Below are 15,242 nucleotides of genomic sequence, written 5' to 3' on the forward strand. Positions count from 1 at the left end.
GCTATTATGAACAATTACTTTAGGCAGATAAATTTATGGTTGGCTCATAATCACATGGGACTCTCCCTTTGGTAAAGTTCATATAAACTTAATCCTTAAATAACACCAAAAGATAGACGTTAATATACGCATTTTACAGGATGTAATTTTAGAGACTCAGAGAGGTTGGGTGAGTTTCTCCAGGTCACGCAGCCCGTTTGTAGCAGAGACAGGCTTTGAATCAAGGGCTCTGATTACTGGGCTTCCCAGGAGGCACTAATGGTAAAGAACCTGCCTGCTAATGCAGGAAATGTAAGACACGCGGGTTTGATACCTGGGTTGGGAAGATCCTCTGGAGGATGGCACAGCAACCCACTCCAGTATTCTTGCCTGGAGAATCCCATGGGCAGAGGAGCCTGCCAGGCTACGGTCCACAGAGTCGCAGAGTTGGACACAACTCAAGCGACTTAGCATAGAACTAACACCCAAAAAAGATGTCCTTTTCATTATAGGGGACTGGAATGCAAAAGTAGGAAGTCAAGAAACACCTGGAGTAACAGGCAAATTTGGCCTTGGAGTACAGAATGAGGCAGGGCAAAGGCTAATAGAGTTTTGCCAAGAAAACGCACTGGTCATAGCAAATACCCTCTTCCAACAACACAAGAGAAGACTCTACACATGGACATCACCAGATGGCCAACACCGAAATCAGATTGATTATATTTTTTGCAGCCAAAGATGGAGAAGCTCTATACAGTCAGCAAAAACAAGACTGGGAGCTGACTGTGGCTCAGACCATGAACTCCTTATTGCAAAATTCAGACTTAAAATGAAGAAAGAAGAAAGTGGGGAAAACCACTAGACCATTCAGGTATGACCTAAATAAAATCCTTTATGATTATACAGTGGAAGTGAGAAATAGATTTAAGGGACTAGATCTGATAGACTAGATTTGATAGATCTGATGAACTATGGACGGAGGTTCATGACATTGTACAGGAGACAGGGAGCAAGACCATCCCCAAGAAAAAGAAATGCAAAAAAGCAAAATGGCTGTCTGAGGAGGCCTTACAAATAGCTGTGAAAAGAAGAGAAGCGAAAAGGACAGGAGAAAAGGAAAGATATACCCATTTGAATGCAGAGTTCCAAAGAATAGCAAAGAGAGATAAGAAAGCCTTCCTCAGTGATCAGTGCAAAAAGAAATAGAGGAAAATATTAGAATGGGAAAGACTAGAGATCTCTTCAAGAAAATTAGAGATATCAAGGGAACATTTCATGCAGAGACGGGCTCAATAAAGGATAGAAATGGTATGGACCTAACAGAAGCAGAAGATATTAAGAAGAGGTGGCAAGAATACACAGAAGAACTGTACAAAAAGATCTTCATGACCAAGATAATCACGATGGTGTGATCACTCACCTAGAGCCAGACATACTGGAATGTGAAAGCAAGTGGGCCTTAGGAAGCATCACTACGAACAAAGTTCGTGGAGGTCATGGAATTCCAGTTGAGCTATTTCAAATCCTGAAAGATGATGCTGTGAACGTGCTGCACTCAATATGCCAGCAAATTTGGAAGACTCAGCAGTGGCCACAGGACTGGAAAAGGTCAGTTTTCATTCCAGTCCCAAAGAAAGGCAATGCCAAAGAATGCTCAAACTACCGCACAATTGCACTCATCTCACATGCTAGTAAAGTAATGCTCAAAATTCTCTAAGCCAGGCTTCAGCAATACGTGAACCATGAACTTCCAGATGTCCAAGCTTGTTTTAGAAAAGGCAGAGGAACCAGAGATCAAGTTGCCAACATTCACTGGATCATGGAAAAAGCAAGAGAGTTCCAGAAAAACATCTATTTCTGCTTTATTGACTATGCCAAAGCCTTTGACTGTGTGGATCACAACAAACCATGGAAAATTCTTCAAGAGATGGAATTCCAGACCACCTGACCTGCCTCTTGAGAAACCTATATGCAGGTCAGGAAGCAACAGTTAGAACTGGACATGGAACAACAGACTGGTTCCAAATAGGAAAAGGAGTATGTCAAGTCTGTATATTGTCACCCTACTTATGTAACTTATATGCAGAGTACATCATGAGAAATGATGGGCTGGAGGAAGCACAAGCTGGAATCAAGATTGCTGGGAGAAATATCAATAACCTCAGATACGCAGATGATACCACCCTTATGGCAGAAAGTGAGGAAGAACTAAAGAGCCTCTTGATGAAGGTGAAGGAGGAGAGTGAAAAAGCTGGCTTAAAGCTCAACATTCAGAAGACTAAGATCATTGCATCTGGTCCCATCACTTCATGGAAAATAGATGGGAAACAGTGGAAACAGTGGCTGACTTTTTTGGGGGGGCTCCAAAATCACTGCAGATGGTGATGGCAGCCATGAAATTAAAAGACACTTACTCCTTGGAAGGAAAGTTATGACCAACCTAGATAGCATATTCAAAAGCAGAGACATTACTTTGCCAACAAAGGTCTGTCTAGTCAAGGCTATGATTTTTTCAGTAGTCATGTATGGATGTGAGAGTTGGACTCTGAAGAAAGCCTTGTGCTGAAGAATTGATGCTTTTGAACTGTGGTGTTGGAGAGAAGACTTTTGAGAGTCCCTTGGACTGCAAGGAGATCCAACCAGTCCATCCTAAAGGAGATCAGTCCTGGGTGTTCATTGGAAGGACTGATGTTGAAGCTGAAACTCCAATACTTTGGCCATCTGATGCGAAGAGCTGACTCATTTGAAAAGACCGTGATGCTGGGAAAGATTGAGGACAGGAGGAGAAGGGGATGACAGGAGGAGATGATTAGATGGCATCACCCACTCAGTGGACATGAGTTTTTGAGTAAACTCCAGGAGTTGGTGATGGACAGGGAGGCCTGGCATGCTGCAGTCCATGGGGTCTCAAAGAGTCGGACATGACTAAGCAACTAAACTGAACTGAACTGAGCATGCATGGACTCTGATAACTGGTTGGATTCTTGCCGGTTGTGTAGACGTGACTGTCTCTCCTTCCAGAGTCCCCTTCACCCTTTCTCTTTTAGGATCTTAGGTTTGGGGCCCGCTTTTGTTGTTTGCATTTTGTAACCACCTTCGCTGACAAATCTAAACAGAGCTCTTTGAAGAAGGCAGCTGGCAATAGGGAATTCTCCCCGGAAAGAGCAAGTGTTTCAGGAGTCAGAGCATGGTGGGGCAGCTCCCATGGCATGCAGCACGCCTGCCTGAGGACCTGCAGTCCTGAGGGAGATAGACACGACTATCCCAACATCTACGGGGGTCTAAGAAGGTGGTTGCAGTAGATCTTCTAGATAGGAGATGAAGGACACTCTCTCTCCTTAATATCAGTACAGTTCACTTCCCTGTGGAGAGCTTGTGTCTGGATTGTGAATGCTGAGAATGAAACAGAGGGGCGAGAACTTTCATTTGTAATAAAGTTAAAAGTGCTCTCTGAGTTTAAATGACACTTCACATATTACCAATCAAGTTCACATTCATGACCCCCTTTAATCCTTACAATAGCCCTGTGAGAGCAGTTGTAATCCTGTGAGGTATTATCATTCCCATTTTAAAGACAGGGAAACTGAGGTTTAAAAAATGTGTAGGTGATTTGTCCAATGTCATAAGGCTGATACATGGTGGAGATGAGACAAAGACCTGTTTCTTCTATCTGCAAGTTCAGGGGGCTTCACAGATGACATTTTTTACTTTTCATGGGTGAGATGTTAATTAACAGTAAATTCAAAGGTTGATTAGAACTTGAGACTTCTAGTGGGAATCCCCTTACATTCCTGGTAGCATCATTATTTACCTCTTCTCCGAGAATCATAAACCCAGGCTAACAGCATCTAATCTGTTCTCAGCACAAGACTGTAAGCTGATATCATAGCAGATGATGAATGAAGATGGAAGAGATATATTAAAAGACTCACTGGGGATGATTTGAAGTTAGGGATACGGGAACTGCCTTTCTAGGCCTCCAGAGTGGCTTCAACCAGCATTTATGGAGGAGCCCCAGGTTTCTTGCCCAGATACACAGAGAAATTTCAAAGTAAGTATAAGTCATAGTCCCTGTCTTCTAAGACATTACAATTTGGTAGGAAGCTGAGACCTGTTATGGACTCTTTGAATGACGATGTACAAAAACAGAATGGAATTAAGTGCCTGTCTGTTCAGTGTATAATCCTGGAAGGCTTTGTGAAGGAAGCAGATCTTGAGTGGGTTGAGAATGAGTAGGACTCGGAGAAGGAGGAAGGGGAAAGAGTTTACTTCTGGTGGAGGAGGAGGTACGAGCAGCAGGCAGGATGTGGGGGTGCATGTTTCCCAGCACCCTGGTCATTCTGGGCACATTCCCTGAGTCCTGGTATAGCCAGGTTTAAGTGAATCTTGAAGACTTGTATGCACTATTTCCTCTTCCGGAAAGAACCTCCCTTTCCTGCTTCCATGTCCCCTGATCTCTGGTGCCCTGTCTACCTGTCAACACCTGTCGGTTCAGCTTCACTGCTGCTGTGAGCCTGTCTTTGATTCCCGGCAGGGCAGACTTTCCTCCTCATGGCACTGGCCATGTGACATGACGATGTGTTCGTCAGTCTCTGTTCTCCACCCCATCACGACCCTTGAGGACAGGGCCTCCCTTCTGTTCATTGTTTCATGGCCATCCGTTGAGTAAAGACAAATGAGAGATGGAAGTGCAGACTGACTGCACGAACCAATCTGCAGAAAGAGACATGTGCGCTGGCACCTAGAACCAGGGCTGCCCTGGGCCTCTAGATGTACTATGTCTCATAAATCTGAGCAGAATGAATGATTCTTCGATGGATGAATGGTTGATGGAGTGACCAGGTCACTATGTACATGATGAGGAAAACCCAGGATCATTATATAGCAACTAGGTTGACTTTTTACATCTTAACCTTATTTGTTGAACGCTGGTGAGGCTGAGACCTGAAGGACTCACAGGAGTCAGTGCAGGGGAGGGCACCTGGCATCCAGAAGAGCCCCCTGAGGCCTGGAGGTAAGGGAGGGTGGATGCGGGAGGTGAGGGGCTCAGGAACAGCTCATGGGTGATGGGCAGTGTCTGCAAAGGCGAGCAAGGGGCTGCAGAGCAGCTGGAGCCAGGCTGAGAAGGGGATTCAACAACTTCCTGAGGATAATGGAACACAAGTGGACCTGTAAGTGGGGTGTGTTGCAAGACTTTTTTTTCCCCCTTTTTTAAAGCAAAAGGACCCTGACTGAAATGTAGAGAATGGATCAAGGTAGAGCAAGACCAAGAAGGCAGGAGCCTGTTTGTAAGGATGTTACCAAAATTGGGGCATGAGATGTGTGGTGGAACGAGGTAAGTCACTTCAGTCTGACACTGTCACTTGTCTGACTCTGTGCGACTCTATGGACGGTAGCCCACCAGGCTCCTCTGTCCGTGGGATTCTCCAGGCAAGGATACTGGAGTGAGTATTCTGGACCCTGTCCTCAAGGGTCGTGATGGGGTGGAGAACATAGACTCACAAACACATCATCATGTCACATGGCCAGTGCCACGAAGAGGAAGCACTGCCCTGCCAGGGATCAAAGACAGGCGCATGTGCCCTCCTCCAGGAGCTCTTCCAGACCCAGGGATCGAATCCAGGTCTCCTATGTCTCCTGCACTAGCAGGTGGGTTCTTTACCACTAGCGCCACCTGGGTATGAGGCGGTGGGGGCTAAACTGGGGAGGTGGCTGAGGGCATGGAGAAAAGCAAGGAGATGTGAGAGAGCTAAAGAGGAGAACAGACAGGATGCACTGAGAGCTGGGATTGACAGGCAGCCAGCTTTGCTGGTGGTGGGGCTGGTGCAAAAAGAGTGGAGGACGAGAATGCTGAGGAACCTGGCTTGGGAAACTGGAGCATCTGAACTGAGATGAAGAAACCTTGGGGGAGAGGTACAATTGAGCTAAGAGAGAAATTAAATAATGAGTTATTTCCAGAAATTACTGTATACATAGATTTTGTAATGAGAGTCTTAATATGGTGCACATAGATGTAGGTATACATAGATATAGATATATTATGATTGTTCAATGAATATGATAATATCTTCCCGTTATATTACAGACTCTTCATAGGCAAAACTTTTAGTAAGGGACAAACTATAAATAGATATGCAAACCATCAGAGAAAATGAGTCAGATATTCTGATCGAAGAGGGTATTTCATAGGCCACACATGTGCAAGAGTAGGTTGGCCAGCCAGTGGGCCCATCAACAGCATCTTCAGAGCATCTTTCTGGGAGAGACTTGTTCCTGGTGCAGTGAGTGATACAAAGAATATATGAAGAGCCTATGGTTGTACCCAGGAGGACTCAGGAGACTCAGTACCAGCCAGGGTATGAGGGACCCAGAAGGAAGTCTTGGCCTCTGAGAAAGGGGAAGGGCGTGGGTAGGGTTGGGGGGATGAGGGGGGAGTACGATCTGCCAAAAGCTGTGACTATGAATGGAATCTAAAGAAAACTCCCCCAAGCAGCTGGAAAGAAAAAAAAAAGAGAGAGAGAGACTGTGCCTTTGAAAGTATTTTGTAATTTCTAAAGCTGAATACAAATTTAAGGGGCTATTCATTATGGTCCACATTGAAAACCATCAATTTAAAACTGATGGAAGCTTTTCTAACATTCATCTATAAAGCAACAGGGGTGGAAAGGAGACTTTTTACGACATTCCCCTTTGTACCTTTTGAATCATTCAACAATAATTTAAACAACATCTTTTAATCTATGTAAACCAATTCTCTCTTATCCATTAACAGTAGTGATGGAGAAATAAATCAAATCGCCAGGATTTTTTGACTTGTCCAGAAAGAAACTGTAAAGAGAAGGCAATGCTGCGTCTCACAGCGACTTCATTCATTCAAAAAGAATGTTGCCCACTCCTGAATAACATCAAGTGATCACAAATTGAGTTAAAAGGAAATGAGCTAGAGTGGCTATGGGGGGAAAGGGAATATGACATTAATGTGCAGGACGTGGATTCCAGTTGGGCTAAACTTCTTTCTGTTAGTGGTGTTAGTTGCTCAGTCGTGTCCAGCTCTTTGCAACCCTGTTGACTCTAGCCTGCCAGGCTTCTCTGTCCATGGGATTTTCCAGGCCAGTATACTGGAGTGGGTTGCCAGTTCCTTCTCCAGGGGATCTTCCAAACCCAGGGATTGAACCCGGGTCTCCTGCATTGCAGACAGACAGTTTACCAGCTGAGCTACCAGGTGCCTCCATTTTTTCATCTGTAAAATGGGTATAACAAAACCTACCATGAAAGATCGTTGTAAAACTCAACTGAGATAAGCTCTGTGAAGGCAGGTAGTGTTGCCAGTGAATTTGAGGTTTTTTTTCTTTGATGCAAACGAATTTGGAGACAAAGCAGAGAGGTTAAGGAAATAAAGTGAAAGTTTATTTAAGCAAGGACACACTCTCAGAGGGAGGGAGAGCAGGCGGCAGGCAGGTGAAGAGCTGCCCTGCTGAGCTTCTTTGGCTAGCCGGGTATGAGGGATATGCATCGCTGATTCAATGGACATGAGTTTGAGCAAACTATGGGAGATGGTGAAGGACAGGGAAGCCTGGTGTGCTGCAGTCCACAGGATCACAAAGACTGGGACATGACTGAGCGACTGAACAACAAATGAAGGGCTGGAATATTCACTGGGGAAGGAGGAGTTTGGGGGTCGACTTTCCTGATTTTCATCCCAGCTCCATTTTCCCAAGGGGAGGAGGGATTTTTGTCCCCATTTAGCTTAGATTAGAAGTGTCTGGCATCCAGCATGGTGGAGTATTTCTTATCTGCAAGACTAATCTTATCTACCGAGAGCACAGTGCGCAAAAGGTTACTTTGGACACAGGAGATTGCCTCCTTCCCCCAACTTTCTTTGTCTGCTACTCAGACCCTTATCACCCAGAATGTGTAGTTTCCTGCTGGTCTGAAGGTGCCTGCTTTCCTTTGTCTGCCACGGACCCCTGCTGTTTACAAGATGCCTGACTTCCTGCCATCTGGTCCCTGCCCCATTTCTCTGCTCATGCCTAGCTACCCACCTGCTGTAACAATAGCGCTCAATGGCCTGCCACTCTGTACGTCTGCTTGCTGCATCTTAGAAATACCAACTTCTACTGCATCCACAGGAACGCTTTCAACTACAAGTGGTGGCTGCCGTGAAGAGTCTGCCCACAATTCATGAGACCCAGGTTCAATCCCTGGGTCAGGAAGATCCCCTGGAGAAGGAAACGGCAGCCCACTCCAGTGTGCTTGCCTGGAAAATCTCACGGACGGAGGAGCCTGGAGGGCTACAGTCCGTGGGGTCACAGAGTCGGACACGACCAAGGGACTAACACACTCTGATGACAGAAAAACTTGACTACAATGTCTGCGGTAAATAGGACTTACTTTTCTCACTGTATAATAAGAAATCTCTGGAAATAAGCAGTTCAGGGTGTCAGGTGAGTGTATGATCCTCGGTCCTATTGTCTCGTCACAACAAAGATTTGGAGTGATGGACGTTAAAGCCCCCTCGGCGTGTCACATCTCTCGGGTCTTGGACAGTCCGTGTTATAGATCTCAGGTCTCGAACGGACCATGTTATAGCTCTTAGACAAATCAGTGTTACAGCTCTATTTTATTGAGAAGGTAGCAGGAAAATCCATCTTTGAGGCGTGAGGGCACGTCGATCCAGAGGCTAAGAGAAGAGCGCCCCAGCACGCAGGAGAGAGAGAGAGACAGTTGGCTCCTCTTTTTATTTGTTTTTTTCTTCCCCCTGGGCCTGCCCTATGCAAATTGGGCTTAGTCAGGAGTGCTGTTCTACTGAAGTCCTCACTCTAGTCCTCAGACCTTCCTCTGTTCTATTTTCGCAGGCTTTTCCCTTCCTTGTCTTTTAGCCATCGCCATTTTAGACTCCTTTTCCCTATTCTATCTACCTAACAAGGGCTCGGATAGACTAGGATAGGTGACCAAAGTCCATATTTGTCCAGAACCATTTCTGTTTCAGCGTCTAAAGTCTTGCATTTATAAATACCTCTCAGTCCCAAACAAGCCATGAGGTTGGTCCCCCCGGGAATAATGGTCATCAGTGATGCTGTTATTGCAGGAAGGGGGTCCCCTTTTAGGGCCCAAGAGTGGGCTTTTGTCAAACACATGGAAATGAATTGTCCAAGGAGACACATGCGCTGACAAAGCAAGAGACTTAATTGGGAAGGGGCACCCAAGGCGAGAGCAGGAGGATAAGGGAACCCAGGAGAACTGCTCTGTCACGTGGCTTGCAGTCTCAGGTTTTATGGTGATGGGATTAGTTTCCAGGTTGTCTTTGGCCAATCCTTCTGACTCAGGGTCCTTCTGGGTGGTGGTGCAGGCATTGCTCAGCCAAGATGGATGCCAGAGAGGAGGATTCTGGGAGGTGGAAGGACATCTGGCATCTCCTTTTGATGTTTCCTGAACTCTCCCAGTTGGTGGTGGCTTGTTAGTTCCATGTTCATTCTCAGGACCTCCTGTTGTAAAATAACTCACGCAAATGGTTACATGGTACCTGGCCAGGGTGGGTGGTGTCAGTCAACGTGTTTCCCATAACAATACCATCAAGAACCACACGGTATGTTATTCTTTGTCACTTGGCCATTCTGACTGTTGCTTGCTGCATCATGGTTGCAAGATGGCTATTGAGCCTCCAGGCATCATGTCTTCATTCCAGGTAGGAAGAAAATGGAAGGACAAAAGGATCAAAGGCTTTCTCTTAGAGAGGTGTGCCTCTTAGCCCGGAAAGTCTTCCTTGAAGACTTACCCTTACACCTCATTGAACTGTTTCACTTGGCCACCCCTAGCTGTCAGAGTAGCTGGGAAAATTGAGTATGTATTTTATTTCCAACTCCTCAGTAGAAGAACACAAGGGGAGAAGATCATGAAAGGCATGTGGGCGGCCAATCCACAGTGTCTGCTACGCTCCCTCCCTCCTTATTTTCACCCAGCAGCTATCAAGCGCCTGTGCTAGGGTCTGCAGAGGGCAGATGGAGGGTGAGACGCAATCCCCACGCCAGGTAAGCTCATGGGGTGGCCCCGGGCTGACCCGACACAGAGGTGATTATGTCAGAGGCAGTTAGGAGAGGGCGGAGAGTGCTTTGCCAGCAAATCTTGCCCAAGACGCTGGTGGGAATGACAGGGTGGTGGGTTATCTACGTAACAATGAGTACAGTGTCCTTTCCAAGTAAAGGTAAACCCAGAGATGCGAGGGCAGGGCCTGGCCACGAGAAAACTCCAGGAAGAAGAGCCAGAAGGTATGAGAAGCAGGCATACCTGTGTAGTAAGGGCCTCTCATCTCTGAAGATGAGTTGCCTCAGGTCATTGTGACGCCATTAGGAAGCCATTCTGAAAACAGTGTGTGCGACGGGGGAGGTCTGAGGAGCCTTTGAGCGCACCCAGCAAAGAGCTGCACCAACTCCTCACGGAGACAGGTCACCTCAAGTAAATGAGATCCCAAACGCACCCTTGAGAGGGAGAAACTCAAATTTATACCCTCTGCCTTGAGGATCCTGTTGGGTGGCCACACCCTCACCTTACTCCAGCTTGCTACCCCTCTGGGCCAGCTTCTGTCTCCCCCAGCCCATCACTGGATCCTTTTCCAGACTGCACTGACCAGCCTCTGAGCCAGGCGATGCAGAGGTTGCGGCCTCCGCTGCCAACCAGAGCTGATGCTGGTGCCGGAGCCTGCCTTGGTTCCTGGGCAAGTGGCAGCATGCCCCACTGCCCGGCGCTAGCCTCGGTCCCAGCTCCCGCTTTAATCTGTGATCCGGCTGCCACCAGCCACAGGAGCAGACCTGTAACGGTCCTTCACAGGCTTTCCATCATCTCATGGAAACATCTGAAAACAGCCCTTCGAGGTGCGGGAGTCCTCCCCAGGGAGCCAGGGACGAAGTGAGGCCAGGAAGGTTAGGAAAACTCCCCTGGATCACCTCGTCACTTAGTGATGGAGGTGGGATTCAAACCTGGGTTGGACTCCAAGGTTCCTGCCTTCCCCACTGACCCCATTTCTCTGCACGCAGCTGAGCTCTCTCCCCGAGCCCCTTTCCCTGCAAGCTCTTCTGTGCCCTGAAGACCACCCCAGGCCCTGAAGGCATCCTCTGATGAAAGGTCTTGCTCTCCAGAGACCATGATGAAGTTTCATTTATTCCTCCACTCAACAGATGTTTACTGGGTATCCCATATCTGTCAGGCATTGCACTGGGTTGCGGTATTATTTTCTGGTTTCCTGAATCTGCCCACAGCCCACAGCCAGACCTCCAAGGATCACTGGCCGCCAGAGCCCGCTCTGTCCTCAGGGCACCATGGCAGAGCTACCTGCGGCCAACTCAGACCAGCCCTAGTGCACAGCTGAACCCCTCTCCATTTCTCCTGCACATTAATGGCCCCTCATGGCCTGCTTCTTGTCCTCTTCTGCCAGATCTGTTTGCAGTTTGAGACTGGCCTGGTCACCTCTGAGCCTGTTCCAGTTATGGCATCTTGGTCACTGCTGTGCCCAAAGTCAGGCTGTCAGAGGATGGGAAAGAAATGAGACAGCCCTTAGATCCTTTTGATTCGTGATAAACAATATGGTGAAAGTGGAGATCACAGGAGAATATATTTTGTTGGGGAGAAGCTGCCAACGATCGCACTCTCTCCACTGGGCTCGGAGGAAGGGAGCCTATGCAGGTGCCACTGGAGGTTCAAGAAACGGAGACTTGGAGAAGTAAAATGCCCAACCAAGTCCACACACTGTCATTATGGTCTTTTTTTCCTTTTTGTAAAAGTAATACATGTTCATTGTGGAATATTTGAAAATACCGAATAGTAAAAAGAAAAATAAAAAATAAAAACACTCTCCAGTACTATTACCCAGAGATGATAACCACTGCTAACATTTTGTGTTTCCTTCTAGATTTTTTTTCTATGCACACATATGGGTTTATTCTGTTTTAAATCTGTACACATATGGGTACATACTGTTTATATTCATCTTTTATCACTTAACATTATTTGGTACCATTTCCCCCTTGACACCAAGTGTTTTATAAAAATGTCATTTTCTGTGGCTGTATAATATTCCATTATATGGATATACCATAATTTGCTCAACCTATACTCCTGGCTATTTGGGTTGTTCCACTCTTCTGTTTTGTCCTATATAAATAATACTGAGATGAACATCTTTGTAATAATATATAAATATTGGTGCCCATACTTGATCTTTTCACTGGTCTGAATTCTGAGGGACAAACCACACATGAGTAGGCTGATGGCTGGGAAGCCCATCCCGCAGATTCTGACTGAGTAGATCTGGGGTGGGACCGAGAGCTTGCATTCCTCCTGTGTTCCCAGGTGATGCTGATCCAGGGACCATGCTTTGAGACCCTCTGCTGGAGTACAACAGGCGGGTGGGGGCAGGGCAGACACCCTCCAAGATGGCTACCACACCCCGGTTTCTGGGTGAATTCTCTCCTCTCATTGTAATCCTGCATGGTGGTGCCAGGGCAAGAATGTTACCAGTTCCTGTAAAAAGGAGAGGCCTCCCCAAGAAAGGCCCAAGATGTGGACAAGGTCGTGTTGGCCTTTCCCTGAGGCTCTCTCCCCGTTCAGGGCCTTTTTTCTGAAAATTGACTCAATTCTGAGGAAGCTCTCTCACAGCCCAACTTTCTTCCCTCTGACTGATACCTGCATGCCAAGCTGTGGCTAAGGTATTCTCTCCCTCTCAGGCCACTCACTCCAAAGGCTCCCCGGTTCTGATACTGGTCAGGCAGAGATTGCTAGGGGTGTCTGGGGCCAGAGCCCGCTGCAGGGTGTGGCTGCACTGAGGCGGGGCCCAGGCCTGGTGCTGGGTTGTTGGCAGGCTCACCAGACAGTGACTCCAAGAGGCAGCTAATAGGGCCAACTTGCATCTGCTCTGATGCGACAGGTTAGCTCATGCTCTGGTGAAAACAACGAAGTGATGTTCTTGGCAGGTCCTACAAGATTATAATAGAAGAAGAGCCAGCATGTATTGTGCTGGTACTCGTGCAGGCAGCAAGGGCCTCCTGTGGATCACCTGACTGAATCCTCCCCAAAAACAGACAACTGCAGCGATCGTACCGCTACTCCCAAAACATGTATGAGGAAGTGGAGGCACAGAGAGCCGAGATTACTTGCTCAAGCTCTTAACACTGCTCTATAGCTGCTTCTGGGAGAAGCTTGATAACCGAAAAAGGGCAGAGGGGAGGAAACTGACACATACACTCTTTTATTCGATCATTATCTTAACACTCTATAAAGTTATTCTCATTTTATAGGTGAGGAGACTGAAACTCGGTTAACAAGCTTCCCAAGGTCACACAACTGGTAAGCAATACTGGGTCATAGCCCACGTATGGAGCCCAGGTTGGCAGTCCCCAAAGCCTAAACTCTTCCCACTCTGCCACTCTGCCTCCCTGGGAGGGATTAAGGATAAGTGGGGAAAGGGGCTGGCTTCATCATAGGTGGTATTGGAACTAAACAGTAACGTAAGGGCTCAGGGCACATGGATGGGCAGGCTGTATACACCTGCAGGAACTAACTCCTAAGAGCTGAGAGTACATGACCCATCTGTCAATAGAGAATGACTGAGGGGTGGGGTGGGGTGGGTGGAACGGAAGCTCAACAGGGAGCGGGTATATGTATCAGTTCAGTTCAGTTCAGTCACTCAGTCGTGTCCAACTCTTTGCAACCCCATGAATCACAGCACGCCAGGCCTCCCTGTCCATTACCAGCTCCCGGAGTTCACTCAAACTCACGTCCATCGAGTCAGTGATGCCATCCAGCCATCTCATCCTCTGTCGTCCCCTTTTCCTCCTGCCCCCAATCCCTCCCAGCATCAGAGTCTTTTCCAATGAGTCAACTCTTCGCATGAGGTGGCCAAATACTGGAGTTTCAGCTTTAGCATCATTCCTTTGTATACATATAGCTAATTCACATTGTTCAACAGCAGAAACTAATACAACATTGTAAAGCAATTACACTCCAATTTAGAAAAAAATCAAATTAAAAAATAGAAGAATGGCACATACTTTCTAACAGAACAATTAGAGAAGGAAATGACAACCCACTCCAGTGTTCTTGCCTGGAGAATCCCATGGACAGGGGAGACTGGCGGGCTACAGTCCATGGAGTCACAAAGAGTCAGATATGACTGAGCAACTAAACAACAGAACAATAAAATACCACATTTGAAAATTCTGACATGTGAAAATGATTACAAAATAAACATACACTGAAAACTCAGGATATGAAACGCTTTACAGTAAAATTCCAACAAGCTGAAACTCCAGTACTTTGGCCACCTCATGCAAAGAGTTGACTCATTGGAAAAGACTCTGATGCTGGGAGGGATTGGGGGCAGGAGGAGAAGGGGACGACAGAGGATGAGATGGTGGGATGGCATCACCGACTCGATGGACATGAGTCTCAGTGAACTCTGGGAGTTAGTGATGGACAGGGAGGCCTGGCGTGCTGCGATTCATGGGGTCTCAAAGAGTCGGACAGGACTGAGGGACTGATCTGATCTTATATCTTTATGTCTATATCTAGAGAGATATAACACCACAGAGGAAAATACTCCATCTTGTTAAATAGACACTTTAGGATGGCAGGATTATGGATGGTTTTTATTTTCTTATTTTTTACTTTGTGTGCTTTAGCATCATTGCTAATGATGTGGTGCTACTTTCACAGCCATTGAAATAAATATTTTTTCTTTACACGGATGCAAGGGCACAGCTTCTTTCCTGATGCCATCACCGGGAGCAGAGGAAACTCCTTATCCCATTTTGATCCTCTTCCTCTCCTGCCTTCCTGCTTCACAGGTTGATTTTCCAAGACTTTTCCTTTGTGAGCGCTTGATGTCTCATGCACTTGTGAGTGAGTGTGGGCGAGATGGTATTCAATGGGATCTGCTTTGAAGACGTCAGTTCAGTTCACTTCAGTTCAGTCACTCAGTCGTGTCCGACTCTTTGCGACCCCATGAATCGCAGCACGCCAGGCCTCCCTGTCCATCACCAACTCCCGGAGTTCACTCAGACTCACGTCCATCGAGTCGGTGATGCCATCCCACCATCTCATCGTCTGTCGTCCCCTTTTCCTCCTGCCACCAATCCCCTCCAGCATCAGAGTCTTTTCCAATGAGTCAACTCTTCGCATGAGGTGGCCAAAGTACTGGAGTTTCAGCTTTAGTATCAGTCCTTCCAAAGAACACCCAGGACTGATCTCCTTTAGAATGGACTGGTCGGATCTCC

General features: G+C 47.0%; 1 long non-coding RNA gene across 2 annotated transcripts; it reads left to right on the forward strand.

Moving 5' to 3' along the window:
* The first annotated feature begins 805 nt into the window (after positions 1 to 805).
* Positions 806 to 15,032, forward strand: LOC112585046. Of its 2 annotated transcripts, XR_006641066.1 has the most exons (5): positions 806 to 850; positions 3,843 to 4,030; positions 5,197 to 5,314; positions 13,266 to 13,314; positions 14,814 to 15,032. It is a non-coding gene; the product is annotated as an uncharacterized LOC112585046 (long non-coding RNA). The 2 variants fall into 2 exon arrangements; XR_006551033.2 differs by lacking the exon at positions 806 to 850 and having other exon boundaries at positions 2,861 to 4,030.
* The last annotated feature ends 210 nt before the right edge of the window (positions 15,033 to 15,242 follow it).

Source organism: Bubalus bubalis, chromosome 5 (assembly GCF_019923935.1).
Source record: "Bubalus bubalis isolate 160015118507 breed Murrah chromosome 5, NDDB_SH_1, whole genome shotgun sequence".
NCBI lineage: Eukaryota > Metazoa > Chordata > Mammalia > Artiodactyla > Bovidae > Bubalus > Bubalus bubalis.